Source organism: Eptatretus burgeri, chromosome 14, assembly GCF_056783735.1.
Source record: "Eptatretus burgeri isolate ZD-2024b chromosome 14, Ebu_testis_v1, whole genome shotgun sequence".
Lineage (NCBI taxonomy): Eukaryota > Metazoa > Chordata > Myxini > Myxiniformes > Myxinidae > Eptatretus > Eptatretus burgeri.
The window spans coordinates 58,364,557-58,390,891 of record NC_140974.1 but is presented as its reverse complement, the minus strand read 5'-3'; positions in this window follow the sequence as shown (position 1 = coordinate 58,390,891).

Below are 26,335 nucleotides of genomic sequence, written 5' to 3'. Positions count from 1 at the left end.
CGGGGTCTGATTGGCTCGATCGCGGTGAGACCGAAAGGTCCACCCGTGACTGGTTCCCGGCGTTAGTCCGAGAGGGTCACGACTGGATTGTCCGTCCGGTGGGCGACGTGCCGCGATTCGAGTTACGTGGCCGTCAGCACGCCGGCGGGCGCGAATCCGTAACAATATGTTTGTGTTGAAATAAAGTTCCCATTATGATTTGCTTGTTTTCAGGACAGCAATCTGGATTTTTTTTTGTTTTTTTTAAACCTTCCATTGTCATTAATCACTCCAATACCTCACTTTCCCGTGCAGCTCTTTTCCTATATTATTCCTTCCAACTTTTATATTCATTTTCCACATAACAACGAGAACATCATGTCTCAGAACTAACGTAATCACAGATTGCAGTCGTTCAGAGAAATCTCCTTTAGTTTTTCTTTCTGCATTATTTGTTGGTGCAGAGCACTGAATGACACTCAATTTGTTAAACTTAGAATCAAAGAATGCATATAAAATTCTTTCATTTGCGGGTTTCCATTCTAATAATGCTTCCTTTGCTGTTTCACCGAGCATCATCACAACCTCGGCTTGGTGAACACCCTTGGTGACACCCAAATAAATCATAGTTTCTCCCATTGTAAGACAAATATTCCAGTTTCTCATCTATATACAGGACTTTCACATTCTGAGAATACTTAAGTGATATCTTCAAAATACATTTGCGACTTGAGCTACTACCCCTGGTTCGAACATCATCACACGTTCCAGCTTCCTATAGTGGTATCGTTATGTGCTTTTTTGGCACCAGTCAGAGCGATATTCAGCCTAATAGCTTCCAATTGGATTTCTCCACCAGACGTCGTATCGTCAGCCTCTTCAGACTGACCTTCTCTTTCTGACTCGAGATAGCCAGATCACATTTACTTCAGATATTTGTTGCAGTTTCTGGAGCAACATACTATTTTTAAAGGAACGGGTTGCTGACCCATTGCTGTTAAAGCCAGTTGGTATTAAACTAAGTACGAATTAAAGCTAGTAATTATTCAAGCCAGTCGGTGTTAAAGTCAATAATGATTAAAACCAGTGATTATTAAATCCAGTAGGCACAAAAGGAAGTAATTATGAAAACCAGTGATTAGTCAAGTAGTTATTAAAGCCAGTAATTATTAAAACCAGTGATTATTAAGTCCAGTGGTTGTTACAGCCGGTAGTTATTATAGCCAGCAATTAATAAAACCAGTGATTATTAAATCTAATCATTATTCACGTCAGTTGGTATTGAAGCCAGTAATTATGAAAACCAGTGATTATTAAATCCAGAAGGCACAAAAGGCAGTTATTATGAAAACCAGTATTTATTCACGTAGTTATTAAAGCCAGTAATTATTGAAACCAGTGATTAGTAAAGCCATTACTTATTCAATCCAGTAGGTATTAAAGGCAGTGCTTATTATAAACAGTGATTATTAAACCCAGAAGGTATTAAAGCCAGTATGTCTTTAAAGCCAATATGTTATTAAAGCAAGTAGGTATTTAAAGCCAGTAATTATTAACAACATTGATTCTTAAAACCAGTACTTAGTTAAGCCAGTCAGTATTGAAGGTAGTAGGTTTTTTAAAAAAGTGATGATTAAATCCAGTAGTTATTCAAGCCAGTAATTATTAAAGCCAGTGGTGATTAAAGCTTGTAGATATATAAACCAGTAATTATTGAAACCAGTGAGTATTAAATCCAGTATGTAGTTAAGCCAGTCAGCATTAAAGCTAGTGAGATTAAATCCAGTAGTTATTGAAGCTAGTAATTATTAAAACTTGTGAATATTAAAAACACTGATTATTAAATCAAGTAGCTATTAATGCTGGTAATTATTAAAACCAGTGATTATTAAGTCCAGTTGTTGTTAAAGCTTGTAGTTATTATAGCCAGTAATAAATAAAACCAGTGATTAATAAATCTAATCATTACTCAAGTCAGTAGATATTGAAGTCAGTAATTATTAAAACTAGTGATTCTTAAATCCAGTAGTTATTCAATCCAGTTGGTATGAAAGCCAGTTGGTATTAAAACCAGTCATTTTAAAATCCAGTAATTATTGAAACCAGTGCGTATTAAATCCAGTACGTAGTTAAGCCAGTCAGCATTAAAGCTCGTAGATTTTTTTATGTGATTATTAAATCCAGTGATTATTACAGCCAGTGAGATTAAATCCAGTAGTTATTGAAGCTAGTAATTATTAAAATTTGTGAATATTAAAAACAGTGATTATTAAATAAAGTAGTTATTAATGCTGGTGATTATTAAAACCAGTGATTACTAAATCCAGTGATTATTAAAACCAGTGATTGTTAAGTCCAGTTGTTGTTAAAGCCAGTAGTTATGATTGCCAGTAATTAATAAAACCAGTGATTATTAATTCTAATCGTTATTCAAGTGAGTCGGTATTGAAGCCAGTAATTATTAAAACTAGTGATTTTGATATCCAGTAATTATTAAAAAGAGTGATTATTAAATCCAGTAGGTATGAAAGCCAGTTGGTATTAAAACCAGTCATTTTTAAATCCAGTAATTATTAAAACCACTGATTATTAAATCCAGTAGTTATTCAATCCAGTATATATGAAAGCCAGTCAGTATTAAAACCATTCGTGATTAAATCCAGTCATTGTTCAAGTCATTTGGTGGTAAATTCAGCAGTTATTCAAGCCAGTAGGTATTAAAGTGAGTAGCTTATTTTAAAATGTGATTATTAAATCCAGTAGTTATTCAAGCTAATCGGTATTAAATCCAGTAATTATTAAAAAGAGTGATTATTAAATCCAGTAGTTATTCAATCTAGTAGGTATGAAAGCCAGTAGGTATTAAAACCAGTCATTATTAAATCCAGTACGTAGTCAAGCCAGTCGGTATTAAAGCTTGTAGATTTTTTTTTAAGTGATTAATTAATCCAGTAGTTATTCAAGCCAATAATTATTAAAGCCAGTAGTTATTAAAGCCAGTGATTATAAATCCAGTAGTTATTGAAGCTAAAAATTATTTTAATTATTAAAACCTGTGATTATTAAAACAGTGATTATTAAATCAAGTAGTTATTAATGCTGGTAATTATTAAAATCAGTGATTACTAAATCCATTGATTATTAAATCCAGTAATTATTAGAACCAGTGATTATTAAGTCCAGTAGCTGTTAAAGCCAGTCGTTATTATTGCCAGTAATTAATGAAATCAGTGATTATTAAATCAAATCGTTATTCAAGTGAGTAGGTATTGAAGCCAGTAATTTTTAAAAACAGTGTTTATTAAATCCAGTCGGCACAAAAGGCAGTAATTATGAAAAACAGTGGATATTCAAGTAGTTATTAACGCCAGTAATTATTCAAACCAGTGATTAGTAAATCCATTAGTTATTCAATCCCATGGGTATTAAAGGCAGTAATTATTAAAAACAGTGATGATTAAATCCAGAAGGTATTTAAGCTCATATGTATTTAAAGCCAGCATGTTATTAAAGCTAGTAGGTATTTAAAGCCAGTAATTAATAACACCGTTGATTATTAAAACCCGTATTTAGTCAAGCCAGTCAGTATTAAAGTTAGTTGGTTTAAAAAAAAGTGATTAAATCCAGCAGTTATTCAAGCCAGTAATTATTAAAGCCACTAGTTCTTAAAGCCAGTCAGTATTACAGCCAGTGATTATTAAATCCAGTAGTTATTGAAGCAAGTAACTATTAAAACCTGTGATTATTAAAAACGGTGATTATTAAATCAAGTGGTTATTAATGCTGGTAATTATTAAAACCAGTGATTACTAAATCCCATGATTATTAAATCCAGTAGTTGTTAAAGCCAGTAGTTATTATAGCCAATTATTAATAAAACCAGTGATTATTAAATCTAATCGTTATTCCACTTAGTAGATATTGAATGCAATAATTATTAAACCTCGTGATTCTTAAATCCAGTAGTTGTTAAAGCCAGCAATTATTAAAACCACTGATTACTAAATCCAGTAGTTATTCAATGCAGTAGCTATGAAAGCCAATTGGTATTAAAACTACTCATTTTAAAATCCAGTAATTATTAAAACCACTGATTATTAAATCCAGTAGTTACTCAATGCAGTTGGTATGAAAGCCGGCAGGTATTAAAACCAGTCATTATTAAATCTAGCAATTATTCAGGTCATTTGGTAGTAAATGCAGTAGTTATTCAAGCCAGTAGGTATTAAAGCTAGTTGGTATTAAAAACAGTAATTATTAAATCCAGTAGTTATTAAAGCCATAGAAGATATATTTTTTTATTGTTAAAAGCCTGTAATTATTAAAATAGGTGATTAGTAAAGCTAGTAGGTATTAAATCCAGTAGTCGCTGATGCTGGCCAGCAGTTTCCTCATACTCTGGCATAAGACCCAACGATACTGGCATTGTAATACCTTCATGCTTCATGTGAGACTGAGAAATGGTGCACAAAATCAGATACCGGGGTTAAATTAACTGCAATGAAAATAAAAGGAGCACATTAACCACGTGAAATGGATCATAAATTGTAAGGCAAACGCATTCAGTTTTGCTCGCTTGGATGGAACGTAATTCCCGGTGACACTGGCTTGAATAACTACTGGATTTAATAATCACTGTTTTTAATAATCACTACCTTTAATATCCTCCTTTCTTGATCACAACTGAATTTAATAATCACTATTTTTCATAAGTTCTACCTTTGATACATACTGGCTTGATAAACTGTTGGATTTAATAATTATTTTTTCATAATTATTACCTTTAATACACACTGACTTGATAACTACTGTATTTATTAATCACTATTTTTTAATAATTACTACCATTACTATCCTACTGGCTTGATAACCACTGGATTTAATAATTAATTTTTCATTAATACTACCTTTAATACATACTGGCTTGATAACTACTGGATTTAATAATTAATTTTTCACAATTACTACCTTTAATACATACTGGCTTGATAAACTACTGGATTTAATAATTAATTTTTCATAATTACTACCATTAATATCCTCCTGGCTTGTTAACTACTGTATTTAATAATCAATTTTTCATAATTAGTACCTTTAATATCCCACTGGCTTGATAACTACTGTATTGAATAATCACTGTTTTTCATTATTACTACCTTCAATATCCTACTGGCTTGACAACTACTGTATTTACTAATCACTATTTTTCATAATTTCTACCTTTTAATACCTACTGGCTTGATAACTACTGGATTTAATCATTACTGTTTTCCATAATTACTACCTTTAATACGTACTGGCATGATAACTACTGTATTTATTAATCACTATTTTTAATAATTTCTACCTTTAATACTTACTGGCATGATGACGACTGAATTAAATAATCAGTTTTTCATAATTACCACCTTTAATGCATACTGGTTTGATAACTACTGGATTTAATAATCAACTTTTTTATAATTATGACCATTAATATCCTGCTGGCTTGATAAACTACTGGATTTAATAATCACTGGTTTTAATAATTACTGCCTTTGTTAACGACTGGATTTAATAATCACTGATTTTCACAATTACTACGTTTAATACCTCCTGGCTTGATAACTACTGGATGTAATAATCACTAGTTTTAATAACTACTGCCTTTATTAACTGTTGGTTTTAATAATTACTGCCTTTAAAACCTATTGGCTTGAATAACACTGAACAACAAATTTCAAAAATTTTTTTTTACTGGAGATGTGTAAAGTGATTAAGACTAATTTGGGTACGCTGATTTCAAAAATCATAACCGTTTTGCTGTATCACGTCAGGATTTTCAGGAACAGAAATATTCCCATTGCCTAGAAGTCAGGATTTCAATGAAATTTACATTTGTCTTTAACATGTCTATTTCGTACAATTGTTGTTAACTTGTGTTATATTTCTTTCTTTCAGATAAAGATGAGTAGGCGTTCCTGTACCAATCATCCTGACAACTTCTGTTATGTCTGTGGTCGGTATACCAAAAAAGATCAACAGCGAAGTATATCTACAGCAGTGAAAATGAAGGCCGCCTACTTTCACTACTTCGGGTGTAAGGTGGGGGACCAAGAACAGAGCTGGGCACCACACATCTGCTGCACAAGCTGTCACACAACCTTGACTCAGTGGTTGGTGGGCAAGCGCGCGAGCATGCCATTTGCGGTGCCCATGATATGGCGTGAGCCGCAGAATCATCATGATGATTGTTATTTCTGCTGCACAAGCATCGCCGGCTTCAACAAGAAGAATAAAGGTCACATCAAGTACGCTGACTGCTTCTCTGCTCGTAAACCTGTGCCTCATGATGACGAGAACCCCGTTCCAACACCTCCAGCTGATCAGAACATAGCTGTAAGCAGTGGTGAAGAGGATGGTGATGATGAACCTTTTGAACCCGACACTCAAGAATCACACCTTCTGAACCAGGGAGACTTAAATGATCTTGTAAGAGATCTCTCGCTGTCAAAGGCGAAGGCAGAGCTGCTTGGATCAAGGCTGCAGCAGTGGAATCTACTTGAACCTAACACCAAGATATCCTTGTTCAGAGCACGTCACAGAGACATGGCTGAGTTCTTTGAGATGGAAGACACGATGACATTCTGCAGTGACATCAACGGTCTGTTGAAAGAACTTGGGTGTGATCACGATCCTGCAGACTGGCGCCTCTTCATCGACTCGGGGAAGAACAGCTTGAAGGCTGTTTTGCTCCACAATGGCAACGAGAAACCATCAGTCCCACTGGCTCACGCGTTCGGCATGACAGAGACCTATGAGACTATGCGGCAGCTGCTTGATTCCATCATGTACAATGACTTCAACTGGCACATCTGCGGAGACTTGAAAGTGGTGGCGCTGTTGTTAGGGCTGCAGTCAGGCTACACGAAATACATGTGCTTAGATACGAAATACCTGCGATAGCAGAGACGACAAGAATCACTGGACGAAGAAAGATTGGGAAGAGCGAAAAGAGCATGTACCTGGTCGACACAACGTGAAGCATGTCGCCCTTGTCGACCCAGCCAAGGTTTTCCTTCCACCACTCCACATAAAGCTCGGCTTGATGAAAAGTTTTGTACGGGCAATGGATCTGAATGGGCGTGGGTTTTTATACCTCAAGGAAAAGTTTGGCAACACCTTGTCGGAGGCCAAGATCAAGGCTGGTGTCTTTGTTGGACCGCAAATCCGACAGATTATGAAGGACGAAACTTTTCCGACAACTCTAAACCCCAAAGAGCTGGCAGCGTGGAGGAGCTTCAAAGCTGTGACGGACAACTTCTTGGGGAACAAGCGCGCGGACAACTATGAAGAAATAGTGCAGCAGCTGTTGGAGTCCTTCAGGAAACTTGGCTCCAGGATGTCCCTGAAAATCCATTTCCTACACCAGCACCTGAACTTCTTCCCTGACAACTTGGGAGCAGTCTCGGACGAGCACGGCGAGCGATTCCACCAAGAGATTTCACTCATGGAGACGCGTTACCAAGGGCGGCACAACCCGAACATGATGGGCGATTTCTGCTGGTTCCTGCATCGTGAAACTGACACAGAGCAGCACAAACGCAAAGCCAAATGCCTAAAGCATTTTTAATTACATTCTAGTGGAGTTTTTCTGTAATTTCTATAATTTTGAAGCATTCATGATGAAATAAATGAATAAATGAATTTTTGTAAATTTCATTGAAATCCTGATTTCTAGGCAATGGGAATATTTCTGTTACTGAAAATCCTGACGTGATACAGCAAAATGGTTATGATTTTTGAAATCAGCATACCCAAATTAGTCTAAATCACTTTACACATCTCCGGTAAAAAATTTTTGTTGTTCAGTGTAATTTATAATCACTGGCTTTACTAATTGCTGTACTGTATATAATAATGACTGGCTTTAATAACTTGTAGCTTTAATTCCGACTGGCTTTCATAACAACCGGATTTAATAATCACTGGTTGTAGTGACTCATTAATTTTTATTTTCTTGAACACTAACATTAATCTTGCTAATATGTGTAATAAAGTGAACATGTGAACACGAGCAGCCAATCAGTGGAGTTTTTTTTTTTTCCAGAGAGCCAATAGGCGTAGAAGACACTGGAAGGTTCACTTCGCGGGTCGCGCGCTTTTCCTTCCAAGCATTTTCTTATTCATGAGTCACTCAACATGTCAACATTTAATGATGACTTTTGTTCTCCATCATCAGGACAATTGAGTGGATTTTGTTTGTTTGATTAAACAACCATGACGACAACAAATGAGTTTACTCCCTTGCTTACTATTGTCAACGCCATTTTAAAGTAATGGCGGCTCGATGCTAAGGGACCCTCCTTCTTCACTAACTGCTGGAGAGACAACAGAGACTTTAATTATCAACTGGACTTTATTTACAACATGCCATTGCGTTTTAAATGTGAGTGAAGATATTTTGTTCTGGTTTAAACATCAACATCATCACCAGCACACTAAAAGGAATAATCACAACAATTGGTGACCCCGATGTGATCAAGATCTGAAAAATGGAACGTGATTGGACGTGTGTGATTCATTAAATATTCCATCATGTCAAATGAAAGTCCTTTCATCACACCTCACATCGCAGCTGTGAGCTTGAAGCTCGTATGTAATGGAACCTACCTCCGCTTTGGGAAAATGACCATACCATGTTGTTCGCTCAATTTGATGCACAGTTTCTAACCTGAGGGATCACAGCACAGGAGACCAAATTTGCACATGTCGTGCCTTCCCTTCAGCCAGAGATAGCTGAAGACGTGCAGGACATTCTCCTTGAGCCACCCACTGAAAGGCCGTATGACTCCCTCAAGGCAGAGCTCGTTCGCTGCATATCCGCCTGGGGATTGTAAGTCTTCTCAATTGCTATGAAGGATGTGACAATTGTTGGGTGAAAATAACCGAGATGATAACAGACTCAAGCAGCTTTTCCTCCAACGATTTCCAACCAATGCTCAGCGTATCCTTGTTTTAACCAGCGAGTCGGTGAATATCGGGCACCACATTGGTAATAGCTGATTAGATCATCGAAGTCACGACCCCACCCACTTCCTACATCAGTGCAGTCACATCCCAGTTAGCCAGTGACATACAGTATTTGCACCAGCTGCATCCAACATGCAATGACTTAAAACCCAAATAGACCAGGTAACTGCCCAAGTACAGGCTCTTGCATGTCATCTTGGGGAGGAGCGCAGTCGTAGATGGACCCATAGCAACATGAAGGAGATTGGTACACAACAATGCTGTAGTCCTCGTGCACAGCAACATGCAGGGGGCACGTGTTGGTATCATTGGCAATTTGGGGAGAATGCACACAATGTGTTCCGCCTTGCAGTTTTCACAGCCCACCCTGTTTCGCAGTCGAGAAATGCCACAACTAGCGATTAGCAATGAGTCGGTCTGGCGACCAACAACCAAGTCACTTGTTTTTCATCAGTGACAGGAAGACCGGCACTCGATTTTTTTATTTTTTTTGTGGTTGACACTGGAGCTGAGGTCATCGTTTCAAGGACAAACATAAACCATCGACATTTACACTCCAAGCTGTCAACAAATCCACATACGGTGAACGATTGATAACTCTCAATCTTGGCTTGAGACGTGTTTACCGATGGATGTTTATCATTGCTGACTTACCCATCCCTATCATCGGAGCCGATTCCTTGAAGCATTTTAATTGTTGGTGGATGTGAAAAATCAAAAGCTCAACTCTGCTACAAATCTTTGTGTCAAAGGTATCACCTCGCACGTGCCTCCTGTCAGTCCAATGTTTGTTAAGTCTGACCACATGGCCAGTTATGACGGGATCCTTCAACAGTACCCAGAAATAACTCGGTCAACCTCCAGTGAAGTGGCGGTCAAACACTCCACTACTCACCACATTGACCCACGTGGTCCTCTAGTTGAGGCTCAACCACATCAACAAGCTCAGGATCGTTATGCAATTGCAAAAGCAGAGTTTGACCATATGCCTGAGCTGGGTATCATTCGACCTTCAAGCAGCAACTGATTCTTGCCTTTACATATGGTTCAGAAGAAGATGTCTGGATGTTCTGTGGTGACTACCGTGTACTGAACCAGAACACAGTACCAGATAGTTACCCTGTACCACACCTGCAGGATTTTACTTCTCAACTTTGGGTAAAGCAAGTTTTCTCCAAGCTTGACTCAGTGAGAGCGTATCATCAGATTCCAGTTGAGCCGGCTGATGTACACAAGACAGCCATTACCACTCATTTTGGCCTTTTCGAGTTTGTGCGCATGTCTTTTGGGTTACACAATGCAGCACAAACTTTTCAGTGCTTCATCGATGAGGTCATCCAGGGTTTACCTTTCGTTTATGCCTTCACTGATGATCTGCTCATTGCCAGCGAGACGATCAAGGAGCATGAACAACATTTTTAGCTCGTATTCACTCTCTTATCACAGTATGGTGTCAAAATAAATCCTGCTAAATGTCAGTTTGAGGTGCCCTCATTACAGTTTTGGGGACACTTCATCAACGAGCATGGCATCCATCCACTGGCTGACAAGGTCAAGGCGATCCAGGATTATTTGTAGCCAACATTATGAATGAATGATGCACAAACTACGGGAGTTTCTGGGCATGGTGAATTTTTACAGGAGATTCATCCCAAACTGTGCAAACACTCTTCATCCACTAACTGACCTCCTCACACGACATGGGAAGGAGCCAAAAAGACTTGTGGTTTGGTTCATCCAATATGCTGCTGCTTTTACTGCAGTGAAGTCTTTGCTAGCAGAGGCCACAATGCTTGCCAATCCAAAGTCGGATGCACCACTATGTATTATGGTGGCTACATCAGATGTGGCAGTTGGTGGAGTATTCAAACATCATGTGGAAGGGAAGTGTGAGCCCATTTCCTTCTTTTACAAAAGGTTGCAGCCACCAGAGACAAGGTACAGCACCTTTATTCACGAGTTGCTCGTGGTTTACCTCGTAATCCACAATTTTTGTCACGTGCTTGAGGGTGTCCTGTGTTTACAATGATCATAAGCTGTTGACGCATGCTGTCCTGACAAAACCTGATCGCTATTCACCAAGAGAGACCCGACACCTTGACTACGTTTCTCAATTTACCACCAATATACGTCAGGTGAGCGGTAAGGAGAATACTGCAGCAGAGAGCTGATGCTCTCTCTCACAGCTCAATATCAACACCCTCAACACAACAACCTCCATCAATTTCAACAGGTTTGCCAAGGCGTAGCAGGGGGATGAGGAACTTCAGCATCTCAGATCGAGGTCCACATCGCTTAAGTTCAGTGAGGTACCTCTCCCTCTTTCCGAAGGTACTATTGTTTGCGACTTATCCACTGGAACTTCTCGTCCATATGTTCCTGCTGACTTCAGACAGGCCGTGTTTGATGCTCTGCACAATCTATCTCAGCCTGGTCTCAGAGCAACGCAGAACCTTGTGGAGGAGAGGAGATTGGGATCATACTCTATGGAGAGCATTGGTGCTGCTTAAGCAGTCTCCTTGGCTATTGGGCACAATCCTGGATGGGTCGCCAGTCTGACACAGTATCCCAGCATGCTGGCACTCATTGTGTCAACCTTGGAAGGATGACAGGCCAAGTTAACCCCACCTGGTATTAATTCAACAGCTGAGTGGGATTTGAACTTAGGACCCGAGGATCCAAAGCCCGCTACCCTAACCATTCAGCCAAGACCAGGCAGCACCTTGTGAATTAACATTTTGTCTGGTGTGCCATGAACCACGATGTGAGAAACTGGTCCAGAGCCTGTTTATAGCGTCAATGAGCAAAAATACATCGTCACACGGTAATGCCATTCGGTTCCTTTGCATCTCCTAATGTCCATTTTGATCACGTGCACATTGATTTCGTCGGTCCTCTTCCACCATCTGGCGATAACACATCTACTCAAGTGCGTTGACCGTTTCACCAGGTGGCCGGAAGCTATTCCAATACCTGACATGGTGGTGGAAACCATAGCTAAAGCTTTCGTTTCCAGATAGGTTGCAGTGCTTGGTGCCCCATCTATTATCACCACTGACAGAAGACGACGGTTTGAGTCCACACTTTTCAAAACGCTGACCGAGTTATTTGGAAGTAAATGCACCAGAACTACTTCTTACCACCCTGCTGCAAAGGGGCTTGTTGATTGGTTCCATCGACAGCTTAAGTCCTCACTCAGAGCACAAGCAGATCCACATCGCTGGATGGAACACCTACCGGTGGTGCTTTTGGGCATTTGTATCACGGTGAAAGCTGATCCGGGTTGCAGCGCAGCCAAGTTCGTTTTTGGATCAACACTTCACCTTCCTGAGCAATTTGTTTCTCTGACGAACATTCACACTGATTTGGACCCAAGCAATTATGTGGAGAGACTGTGAAGGATGATGAGTGAGTTGCATCACATCCACATCAGAGCTCCGCAGAGTTCCTCACATCTGCCAAAAGATATTTTGTTTTGTACGTGATGACACTGTCAGGGCTCCTCTGCAAACTCCCGACCAGGGCCCCTTCTGAGTCATCACCAGGAAGGACAAGTACTTCATGCTTGATTTTAATGCGAGGTCTGAAATGGTCAGTTGAGACAGACTCAAGGCTGTCGACATGGATAAAGAGTCTGATGCATCTCACCCTACTGCTGTGGCAGAACAAACTCCAGCAACATCGACTCCCACTGTTCCTGTGAGCCTACACACATAAGCACCGAGTTCAGCCCCATCGACATCTGCATCAACTGCTTTGCCACCACCAACTACATCAGATGTGCAGAAAACTCTTTCCAGCAGAAATGTCCATTAGCCTAAGAGATTGTGCAGATATTCAATTATGGCTGACGTCTATATCATTTTCGATCGTCACTATTTGGTCATCGATCAACGGGAGAGCTCGTGGCGTGACTCATTCACTTTTGTTTTTTTATTGACCACTAACATTAATCTTGCTAATGTGTATAATAAAGCAAACATGTGAACACAAGCAGCCAATCAGTGGAGTTTTTCTGTACCATATAGCAACTCCCAATAGCAGCCAAATTTAAAAGCTTTCTAGTTTATTAAAAGCTAAATCCTACCTTTTCTCCAACAACCTCATCACAGATCACCAACTTGGTTTCAGACCAGGTCACCTTGGACGTGTTGCTTCTACTCTCCCAGCAGTGGATGAAGCCCTCAATGTCAGATGGGAGATCAATCAGGGTTGTCTCTGGAAATATCTTGTGCTTTTAATACAGTCTGGCACCCTGCCTCTCCCTGTCAAGGCTGGAGTTCCCCAAGGCAGTGTTCTGGGCTCAGTCCTATTCCTAGTCTTCGTCAATGATGCCCCTGACTCTCTGGAAAATCCTCTTTATCTATTTGCTGATGACTCATCCATGTGGCGTGCCGTCCATCTACCTTCAGACAGGTAGGCTGCAACCTCTTCCATCTCTTAAGTCCTTGAACAAAAATCACAAGATGGTCAAACACTTGGAATATGTCTCAATCCTGACAAATCTCACACTCTTACTACCTCTCCAAAAGGACCATCTGGCAAAACCTCTTATATACTTTGTTAATAATCCTCTTGAAGTTCAGTCACTTAAACTCCTGGGTCTCACTATCAGCTATGATATTTCTTGGGCAAACCACATTTCAAAGTTATCCTCCGAAGCCAGTCACCGGACATCCTCTGTCATCCAAAGTCCTTTGCACACACGGACTCCTATCCACCGACGAGACCTTCATCCTTAGCTTGAAGGAGTACTGCTCTCCCCTTTGGGCTGGCTCCCCTGCCTCACATCTTGCTCTGCTTGACACCATGGAAACTAAGAGCTTTAGGATTATTAGAATCTCCCACGATGAAGCGGATTATATGGACCTATCACTTCGCCATTGCAGACAGGTCGATGGTCTCTCTGTCTTCTATCGCCTCCTTTCTGGTCTTGCAACCTCTGCTCTTTCCATGCTTCCATCCGCCACCCTCCTCACAGGTTTCTACAGGGCTCACATGGTCGACCATCAAGGTCACACGTCGGGAAGCACAGTCCTTGTTTGGGATGATTAATTTGCTGGGGAGATAAAGCAGGATTGGACGCTGGAACCTACCGAAATTAAGTGTCTCCGACGGCATTGCACCTCGGATTTAATGAAACGGAAGACCAACAAGGAACCCGAAGAAGTAAAGAGCAAAGATGGAGTCATCAGGAGGAACCTGGATAGGAATTGGCTTTCAGCTGCTATTCCACAACCCTCAAACCCATCAAGCACAGTCCTTGTCTGGGATGATTAATTTGCTGGGGAGGTAAAGCAGGATTGGATGCTGGAACCTACCGAAATTAAGTGTCTCCGATGGCATTGCACCTCGGAGTTAATGAAACGAAAGACCAACAAGGAACCCGAAGAAGTAAAGAGCAAGGATGGAGTCATCAGGAGGAACCTGCAGAGGATTCGGGTTTCAGCCGCTACTCCACTACCCTCAAACCCATCCAAGTGCAGCCAAGTGAGCCTCACAGAAAAATTTCTGTAAGAATTCACTTCTCCTTGGGCCGAGGTCACATTTGCCACGGCGGCCATGGGGTCTCCAAATTCTACGGCCATTAGCAATTATACGGCGGCCGCAGTATTTCCATGGTCACACAATGTAGCAGTCACATATGTTTTTATTTTTTGGGGAGCCGCATGGGGTATTTATAAATTGTGGAGACCGAAAACGTGGGGTTGCCGTACGGTCTATTTGATGTCGCACGGTGACCTGAGGGCGTTCCTGCGGCGGCCATAGAATTTTCAAGGCAGACACAAGGTGCCCGCAAGGCGACCGCAGGGGGACCGCAGGGGGGCCCTAAGGCGAACGTGCGGCCAGACAGACGGTAACGAATGGGTTAATTTTTTTGTTTGTTTTTACCAGTTTTTTTTTTTTTTCGGCTTGTCGAATTGCTACGGCGAACGTAGAAATGAAAAAAGTTATAACTCCGCGTTATAATTCCACGGCGACCTTACGGCCTGAAAAATATAGCCAAACGGCGTCGGGCCTCCCTGAGGCCACCCCAGAAACACTGCGGCCGCCGCACGTTTGTCAATTCAGAGGGCGTACGGCCGCCGTATCCTCGCCGTGGAGCAAATGTGACTTAGGCCTTAGAGAGATAGATAGCGAAAGAGAGAAATAAAGAGTAAAAGAGATAAAAGAGAAGAAAAAGCAAGAATTCGAATGAATAAAGAGAATTGTGAAAAATGTGAAAGGAACAAAGAACAATGATGTCGGGAAGAACCGGGACAGATAGATTTCAGCAGTTATTCCGCAGTTTCAAACACAGCAACATGTACAAGGTACATGTACAACATGTACAAGTTACAACAACATGTACAACATGTACAAGGTAAAAATTGCGGTTTGTCGGCCTCAGGATCGTCGGTGGAATAGTGGATGCATCTTTTCAATTCGTACTATTGGAACGTGAGACATCTCTTCATTCCGTATCATTGGAATGTGAGTATGTATATTAATTACGTACTAATTTAACGTGAGGACACATTAATTACCTACTATTATAACATGAGCAGGTTCATTAAAGCTCGATAATAAAACCTAAAAACACGGTGTTTGTTTGTCGTCAACCGAACCGTGATCTGCACCATATAGCACCGCCCAGTTGTCGTTGGAGAGGATATTACGAGTCAGCTGTGTAGAAACTACGTGATTACGCTTTATGATGCCTTACTAATGCTGCTTACTGATGGAGAAATTACTGATGGTTACAATTTACCTGCTACTGCTTAAGTTGTGGATGATTTCAACAAATTTATTTGATGAGTCCTGAGAGCTTGCCACACAAACGTCCATCAGCTTTCATTGCAATACAGCACATTGCTTTCTTCCACAAATAATTCACATAAAAATCCACCCGAAAGATGGGAAAACTGCTCGTACCGTTATGGTATGGATAATTGGTATCTCACTAACCTGGCTCTTGACAGTGCACATGGAACGGTCTGTGATGTCCGCGTCTGTGATGTCCTGGTCTGTGATGCCCCGGCTTGTGATGCCCGCACGTCATTCACTTTGGAATGCAGATCATCCCTTACGGGAATGCAAACATATGCCATTAGATCATGGTCTACGCATACGTCGGTACATGCGCACCTGCCATCCGGTGCGTTATATAATGGGATCATTTTCATCCCAAGCGACGGTCATAATGAGGAGGCGTAATATAACACGTTCTATTTCAACTGTGCTGTACTCCACCGAGTGCAGGAACTTGTGATCAAGGGGCCTTTTTCCATTTGTTTCGATATAATCCAAACGAACGGGCTATAGTCAGAGCGGTGAGGCAAATAAATTTTCCCGAACACGTTCTTCGCGACAAATCTGTGAAAACAAATTCAAACGAGGATCAATGTGGCAACCGCGACGGGCTCGAGGCGTGGCTGGTCTTTCATAATGTGACTTTCCCAAGCATTAACCCACGTTACAATTTATCTCCCGTCTCCATGAATGATGCGCTGACAGCGGCCTTCATCAGAGCAAAGCGTCTGATCAAGAAAGTTTTCATGAGTCATGACAGCACCTTTAATCATCGTGTTTATGGTTTCTCCTTCTTCCTGTCAGGTTAGGCCAGATTATATTGGTGACCTGCTCCAGGTACCATGTAAACCTGTACTAACCTGTTTCATGGTCGGGTTGTCGACGACTAAACCATCTCCCCCCCCCCTCCCCACCAGGTTTCCGGGTGAGGAGGGTGTATGATATGGACACCCGGCAGGATAAAGAACAAAACCTGTCAAAGGGCGGAGGAGCTCCTTGTGAGCCAACGGCCATCCATTCCTCGTGCCCAAGTGTGTCTGCGGACGTCCTCCTGCAGTTGGGTTACTTTTTTATGAGGATGGTGGTAGGATTTGCACTCCGGCCACCGTAAAACACTTCATTCCGCAAGACCCACAAATGCAAAGAAAACGGAAAACCAACTCTGTGGGAGTACCTCCTGTGCTGCTGCCCTTTGCAGGGCAGCTTAATGGATGATTGGATTGAGGCAAAGCCTTCAGGACTGATATTTCTTGATGATAGGAGGAAAAACATGGGGTAAATTTCCTGGGTCAGATTGCGGTGATGTGTGGTGGAGTGGTGCTGAGGTGTCTTCCACCAGACGACGGGCTCCTTGGGTTAACCTGCAGCGGTCCCTTCGGGTGGATGCCTGGAATGTCCTATCCCGAAGAGAGGATGATCACCTGTCTCTGTTATCATCTGAGCTCAAGCGGTTGGACATGGGAATTGCAGCACTCTCCGAGGTTCGGAGACCGGATAGTGGCGAGATCATGGTGGGTAGTTACACCTACTATTGGTCTGGTCACTCTGATGGTTACCATGCCCAATGAGTTGCTGTAGCTGTGTCCAATAAGCTGACTGCAATGATAGCGGGAACAACACCAGTCAACAAGTATATTATGAGACAGAGGATTTGTCACTCCTTTGGTGTCGTTTACCTGGTGTCTCGATGTGCTTTCACTGAGGCGAGTGATCTCACTTTGAAGGATGCATTCTACGCCACGCTTGAGTCTGTAGTTGATCATTGCCCCAGGCGAGATGCACTTCTATTCTTGGGGGATTTAAATGCATCGACTGGAACTGATAGGGATGGTTATGAGACACATGTTGGTCCCCATGGGTCTGGAACTGTGAACTAAGATAGCGATAAGTTCCTTGGCTTTGCAAGACGTCATGGAATTAGAGTGGTTGGTTCTTGGTTTCAGCGCCCACAGGCTCATCACTGAACTTGGTATTCCAACGCTGGCGGTGTGGCAAAGGAGATTGACCATGTGTCCGTTGATCGTCGCTGGAGGATGATCCAGAATTGCAGGGTCTACCGGAGTGCTCAGTTCCTAAATACTGACCACAAGCTTGTTGTTGCAACTCTAAAGTTTCAGCTTAAATCTGGGAGAATGGTACCATCTCAGCCTCGGCTGGATGTTGGCAAGATCATGGATGCAAGGGGAGCTGAGGAGTTTGCAAACTGCTTGGGTGGGGATTTGGGGGTCTGGGTGCTTTGTGGAATCCTGAAGAGTTGTGGAGTGCCTTCAAGCCCACAATCATTGATAATGCCGGTGGAGGTCTTAGAAATTGCTGTTGGGCGGAAAAGAATTTTGTCTCTCAAGGGACACTGGACACCATTGACCAGAGTCGGAGGGCCAGGCTTAATGGCAGAGCTGAACTGTTCATGGCGTTGAGGCGTAAATATTGTATGTTTTTCTTGACCCACAATATTGTATGTTTTTCTTAACGATGGCACACTGAGGTACGGGCAAATCCATAGCCACATCAGCCCCCGTCCACTCCCTCCGCGATAAAGACAACGTCCTCCATCCCATACCAGAAGACTGAAAATGTCAAAGCTTATCGAATGTCCCCACATAATGGGTGGTAGTATTACTCTGGGTCAGCTGGTTGAAAAAAACAACAACCTCCCACCTGTAGTTTTGATTCCAAGTCTTTCTTCTCTTAAAGTTAGACCAGGAGCCTTCGGCATGACTATGGAGACTCACCTACCTGGTACTGTAGCAATCTGTTTTTAAGGAGCCAGAAACTCGCCTTTTAACAAACTCCACCATTTGTTCAAACAGGGTTTGCACAAGAAGCCAGGCAGGAGGAGTTGGGTTCGAAGAGGGTATTTCAAACTCTGACCGTGATGGGTACTTTCTTGGGGGTGAATTGCTCACCACTCCACTCTGCCCTGGGTGTGCTGCCCATCCTAATGTGAAGTTTTACAGAAGTTCTCAATTCCAAGGTGAACACAAGTCTCTGAATGACAGTTAAAATATCTCATGTCCCCAGTCTAAGTGCTTGGTTTTTTTACTTTGTTTTAAACCATTGGTCCCCAACCTGCTGCCCGTGGAGCCCGATACTGCGGCCCGCGAGGACTTTCCAATCAAAACACATTTCCATGTCGCAATTTTAAAGGGGTTTACACAATGCCACTGCTGGCCACTGCCGGCCGGCTCCGTGACCTGAAAAGCCTTACACAATGCCGCTGCCAGCCACTGCCGCTTACTGCCCTCAACGTCTCGATGCAGGGAAGAGGCAAGCTGGTCCACAACCTCTATGGCTGCATCCAGTCCTTCGAGAACAAGCTGGAGCTGTGGGAGTCACAACTGCGTGCCGGCCGACTCGACCACTTCACTGCTCTGCAGGGCCAGCATGGTGAGGATGAGACCGTTTTTGATGGTGAGAGGTATGCAACAGAGGTGGCCCGTCTGAAGAAGGAGTTCGAGAAACGATTTCAAGACTTCTGCAAGCACAAAGTCAGCTTTGAGATCTTCGCCATGCCCTTCTCATTCGATCACTTGCAAGCCCCAAGGGACCTGCAGGAGGAGCTGATCGAGCTGAAGAGTGACATCGACATCAAGGCCCTGTTCCTGGAGAAGGAACTCCAGGAGTTCTACAAGGGGCTACCCCGCCAGACCTTCCCCAACCTGATCAAGCATGCCCAGAAGTTGTTTTCCATGTTTGGCAGTACATACTTGTGCGCACAGTTCTTCAGCAAGCTGAAGTACTCCAAGAACAAGAACCGAAACGCCTTGTCCAACATGCACCTGGAAGACACTCTTAATGTTGCTTCCTCCCATCTGGTGCCCGACATCAACTCGATCCTGGGAGAGCAGAAGCAGTATCAAGTTTCTCATTGACTCTGAAAAAAATGGATCAAGTTTCTCATTGACTCTGAAAATGTTTCTCAGTATCAAGTTTCTCAATAAAACGCATCAATTTTTTTCTGGCTCCCAACATCCTTGGGAGTAGTGAATGTGGCCCGTGGGATCAATAGGTTGGGGACCACTGTTTTAAACGAATTTAAAATGAAACATTTCATGTTGCCAGAGACCACTCCATGGTATTAGCCATGGTCCCTCTGACTCCACCAGTTGCTCAGTGCTCCCTTTGTGATCACAACAAAGCCATCTCTATACCTCAGGTGGCTTTCCTAATCAAAAATGCTTCCCTGTTCCGGGACAACAGAAATGCTATTATAAGTTAGTGGATGCGAGGCAGGAATGGTGATGATGCAACTTGGTGGTACTGATTAAGCTAAAGTGTATCTTTCAGCAGAGTCAAACAATAACCACACCGCCAATCCCACTCAACCCTCACATTTCCTTTCTTTGTCCCTCGTTTTCTGTTGCAAATGTATCATCATCATCAACATCATCATCATCATCATCATCATCATCATCATCATCATCATCATCATCATCATCATCCACTCCACATTGTGCATTGTCTTCGCAAAGATTATGCTGGGAGGTTTGATGATGCTGGGTGGTTTGGTTATGCCAGGTGGTTTGGTCATGTTTGATGATGATGGGTGGTTTGGCGGTTTGATTATGTTTCGGGGTTTGGTGATGTTTGGTTATGCCAGGTGGTTTGGTCATGTTTGATGATGATGGGTGGTTTGGTGGTTTGATTATGTTTGGTTATGGTTGGTGGTTTGGTCATGTTTGGTTATATTTGGTGGTTTGGTGGTTTGGTCATGTTTGATGATGATGGGTGGTTTGGTTATATTTGGTGGTTTGGTCATGTTTGATGATGATGGGTGGTTTGGTTATATTTGGTGGTTTGGTTATGTTTGGGTGTTTGGTCATGTTTGGTTATGTTCATTGGTGTGGTGGTTTGATTATGTTTGGTTCTGGTTGGTGGTTTGGTCATGTTTGCTTATATTTGGTGGTTTGATGATGATGAGTGGTTTGGTTATATTTGGTGGTTTGTTCATGTTTGGGGGTTTAGTCATGTTTGAAGATGATGGGTGGTTTGTTTATATTTGGTGCTTTGATTATGTTTGGTTATGTTTTAGTGTTTGGTTATGTTCATGGTTTGGTGGTTTGATTATGTTTGGTTATGTTTGGTAGTTTGATTATGTTTGGTTATGTTTGGTGGTTTGTTCATGTTTGGGGGTTTAGTCATGTTTGAAGATGATGGGTGGTTTGTTTATATTTGGTGGTTTGATTATGTTTGGTTATGATTGGTGGTTTGATTATGTTTGGTTATGTTTGGTAGTTTGATTATGTTTGGTTATGTTTGGTGGTTTGTTCATGTTTGGGGGTTTAGTCATGTTTGAAGATGATGGGTGGTTTGTTTATATTTGGTGGTTTGATTATGTTTGGTCATGTTTGGTAATTTCGTTATGTTAGGTGGTTTGGTTATGTGTTTGGTGGTTTGCAGTAGGAATTTGGATTTTTTTTTCATGATTCCACCAATAATTCGCATAGTCTTCGAGAAAACACCGGAGTATCTTTAAAATCTAGTAATGCCATGTTATCAGACGAGAGAACCACCCTCACGAGCACCGTTGGACGGTGCACACATTGATTGATGGTCGCCGTGAAACATCATGTCTGGTGAGTTGGTGACAGTTAATAAAGCCGGGTCAGGTTATACATCCCCACATGTAATGGAGTCGTTTATTTATTTATTTATTATAAACCAGTTGACTACAAAATCTGGTTAAGTCCATTATGCGAGAACAAGAAAGACGAGAAAACAACAATCAGAACAGGAATGTCCATTTCCTCCAAATGTCCGTGAGTGTAAAAGAACCATTGACCGGTACCCGGGTCGACCTGAACGATCCCGTTCAACCACCCGCGAGAAATTGGCTCCTTTACCCTCGTTGGACGTGAAACTGTGACGTTGGACGTGAAACTGTGACGTTGGACGTGAAACTGTGACGTTGGACGTGAAACTGTGACGTCGGACGTGAAACTGTGACGTCGGACGTGAAACTGTGACGTTTGACGTGAAACTGTGACGTTGGACGTGAAACTGTGACGTCGGACGTGAAACTGTGACGTCGGACGTGAAACTGTGACGTTGGACGTGAAACTGTGACGTTGGACGTGAAACTGTGACGTCGGACGTGAAGCTGTGACGTCGGACGTGAAACTGTGACGTCGGACGTGAAACTGTGACGTCGGACGTGAAACTGTGACGTCTGCCATGAAACTGTAACGTCTGCCATGAAACTGTGACGTTTGCCGTGAAAGTGTGACGTCTGCCGTGAAACTGTGACGTCTGCCGTGAAACTGTGACGTTTGCCGTGAAACTGTGACGTTTGCCGTGAAACTGTGACGTTTGCCGTGAAACTGTGACGTTTGCCGTGAAACTGTGACGTTGGACGTGAAACTGTGACGTTGGACGTGAAACTGTGACGTTGGACGTGAAACTGTGACGTTGGACGTAAAACTGTGACGTCTGCCATGAAACTGTGACGTTTGCCGTGAAAGTGTGACGTCTGCCATGAAACTGTGACGTCTGCCGTGAAACTGTGACGTTTGCCGTGAAACTGTGACGTTGGACGTGAAACTGTGACGTTGGACGTGAAACTGTGACGTTGGACATTTCTCTCAAACCCCTTATCATTTGAGCGCAGGATTTGTCTTCATCCACTTCAAGGCTCGTTCGCACCGCACGTCTACTAATTGTACGTACACGTCCGAACGCGTTTTAATTAGTTGGCTGTTAATCTAATCAGTGCTCGCGGTCGCATTAGCCAAGGGGTCATTTGTCTTGCGTCGCGCGTCGCGCGGAAATCTCGACTCGTACGTACCGTACGTATCATGTTGTACACGAGACTCATGAGCGGGATTGGAACCGTCGATGGAAATCGCTGGACGTCTCGTGTCACGTTCTCTGACGCATCACATCATTTGACGTCATATGAGCTTCAGATCAAATCAAGTGCCACGTGTGACGTTATAAGTATCAATCACACCCCAAAAAAGGAATTCCCAAATTCCCCAATTCTATATTAATGGCAAATTTTCAGATTGTTCCGATAAAACACCTTCAGTGGACGCATTCTGCTAATATTGATGATTTTATTTGAATTTTTATAATTTAATTACATTTAAATGAGAATGAAGTAAAGCATTTGTTCGAGTCTGAGTCTGACAGCACAGGAATGTAAGGATTTACCTTCCCTGGGATGTGACGCATTTTACCTGTTTGATAAACAACTAGCGGAGATCGGTGAGCGTCGTTGCAGAAATTGATGTCACAGATTTGGTGTGTTGGAATGATTTACACCAATCATAAGACAAACCTTTTTGTCAAACCGCTGGTATTATATTTATTTGAAATATATTCGTGATATAAGGTCCAACTGGTCGAAATGGTCAAGGGTTTAAGCTGTCTAATCAGTCTGAAGGGTGTAAGGGATCCAAACGGTGGTAAGGACTAAGGGATCTAAAGGGTCTTCAGTGTCTTTTGGGGTGTTTGGGATCCTTGGGGACTTTTGGGTGTTTGGGGTCTTTTTGGACTGTGGGTCTTCAGGGACTTTTGGGTCTTCGGCGTCTTTTGGGACTTTTGGGTGTTCGGGGTCTTTTGGGACTTCTCGGTCTTTGGTGACTTCTGGATCTTTGGGGTCTTTTGGGACTTTGGGGTCTTCAGGTTCTTTTTGGGTCTTTGGGGTCCTTGGGGACTTCTGGGTCCTTGGGGACTTTTGAGTTATCTGTGTCTTTTGGGTCCTCGGGGTCCTCGGAGTATTTTGGGATCTTCATGGTCTTGGGGAATTAACGTTCAAACAGGACGTGATAAACAGGCGTATAGTCTTAACATACTGAGAGACAGCTTCACTGCCTCACCGACCATGCTTTTCATTTTCATATCTATAGAAACATTGTAACGGTGTCTGTTCGAACCGGGGTCCGAATCCCACCCGTGGACAGGAGATCAAATCTTACACCTGGACGGTCACCGATGTATCGACGGATAGTCCTTGGGGCCGTATGTCGTCCGCCGGAGAAGCCGAACAGATCTTTCCTTCAGTTTTCGATGCATATAAACTAGGAGTTTGTCGCCTGTGATGATTTCATCAGTCGCTGGCTTAAGATATTAGGGTCTTGAGTTGGAGCCCCTGTCGGCTGTTGAATTAACACAAGGTGGGGTTGACCCAGCCTGTCATCCTTCCGAGGCTGGCAAAATAAGTACTGGTGCACTGGTAACGGAGGGCACTGCATAAGCGGCACAGCCGTGCCCCCAGAAAATGATGCAACCAGCAGCCAAAGGTGCACACAGGAGCTAGATGCTGATGCAGCCATGAAACGAGAAGGGCACTCGGTAGAGCGCAAACCTCCGCCACGTAATGCCTGATCCACTCGAACATATCGGGCCCATTACATTTTTGAAATATCATGCTAAATATCGTTTTTAAAAATTGCATAATTCTCGTATCCAGATCCGGATCTTCACCAAAATCGAATCGAATCGTCGGGGTCACACACCCAACCTGTCCACCTAGTTTCATCCTCATCTATCACACTTTTTTGAGATATCGTGCGATATATGTTAGTTTAGCCCGATCTCTCAATGGTGAAGAATCGCTTCAAAAAAGTATCGGATCCGGATCAGGTTTCGGATCTTCACCAAAATTGAAACAATTCTTTCTCATCACACACCCAACCTGTCCACTAAATTTCATCTGGATCCGTCGACAACTTTTTGAGATATCCTACACACAAACAGATAGACAAACAAACAAGCCGGTAGGCGACATGGGTGGTCGCTAGACTAAGGCGAATTTGAAATATGTAGATAAGAGAACACATCAGATGGCATTTTTGCCGTTCCTTGTTCCATATAGGAACATGACGAGCAACTGTCCATTCATAATTTGTGTTCGATTCCCTAACCCTACGTTTAGGGAATCCCAACGTGAACGTTGGGGTGAAAGCATATAGTAATATATAATTGCATACTAGTCATACAGTTTTTAACGGATCGGGCTGAAATTTTTTGACAAAGAGGTTGATTATAGTGCACATAAAAGCATGGAAGGCCATTTTTGATTTTCGAAAAAATTAATTTTTGGGGATTTTTCTAAAATTTCATATCCCGTTGCTAGGCAACAGTGGTGCCCATAGCAACGGTGCTCAAAAGCATAGAACTAGATCCTGGTATGAACCTACCTGTCAAGTTTCATCAAAATCGGGTGAATCCTCTGGCCTCCAGAGCTGTCCATTACATACAAAAAAAAAATGACGGTAAATAGACACCCCATTTTTGAAGGACTACCATTTGAAAAATAAAACCGAAATAAAAAATCGGCTCGAGTAAAATTTTCTAAATATCTCGAAGTGTTTAATTCCGAAGTCTCGTTTCTCCACATTCAAAACTGTAGGACAAGCATTGAAAATACCGTACGCGGTTTTTCGGCCACTGCATAGCAACCACCCGTTGCTTAGCAACGAAACTCAAACGCGCACATTCCCAGCCTATATGGCACCTGTTCGCCAAGTTTCATCGAAATCGGTTGGCTGGTTTGTGCTGTGGTACCTCGCGTTGCGCACACACACACACACACACACACACACACACACACACACACACACACACACACACACACACACACACACACACACACACACACACACACACACATACACACACACACACGGAAAACCCGACAATAAAGGATATCTAGCGAATCCAACAGATGGAAAAAGTGAAAATAAGGGTACCCAACAAGCCGGTAGGCGACATGGGTGGCCGCTATATAATTGCATACTAGTCATACAGTTTTTGACGGATCGGGCTGAAATTTTTTGACAAAGAGGTTGATTGTAGTGCGCATAAAAGCGCGGAAGCCGATTTTTGATTTTCGAAAAAAAAAAAATTAAATATTTTTCGGATTTTTTTCAAAAATTTCAAAGTCCCATTGCGAGACAACGGTGGCGTCCAAAGCAAGGGTGCTCAAAAACATACAACTATATCCTGGTATGAACCGACCAGTCAAGTTTCATCAAAATCGGTTGACTCCTCGGACCTCCAGAACTGTCCATTACATACATACACACAGACGGAAAACCTGAAAATAAGAGTAGTCTAGCGACCACCCAACAGACATACAGACAGACAGAAAACCTGAGAATAAGGGTAGTCTAGCAACCACCCAACAGACAGAGAGGGGTAAAAACATAACCTCCTCACCTTTGGTGGCAGAGGTAATTAGCCATTAATAATAAATTTAGCTGCAGCTATCAATGACGCCTGTGCAATAGGCACACTCGCTCTGCTCATTGTATAACTTGATGAACCCACCTCGTACGTGTGATATTTGATATCTTCTCTGAAAGAGATATTTCCAGCCATTCAATGGATGCCATGGTTGTTTTTAATCCTCCAATACTGAAGTAAATATCTATAATAACAATAGCGAGAATTGCTTTGCGATACATGTGCCCTGTCGGTCCCAACGAATACTCGGGAGATTAAAATTTGTTTGCATTTTAACGCATGCTCGAGCCAATACCGGAATCAAAATTAAGAAGAAGAACCTCCAACCCACCATGTTTTATTCGTTTCTTGGCTTTGACTA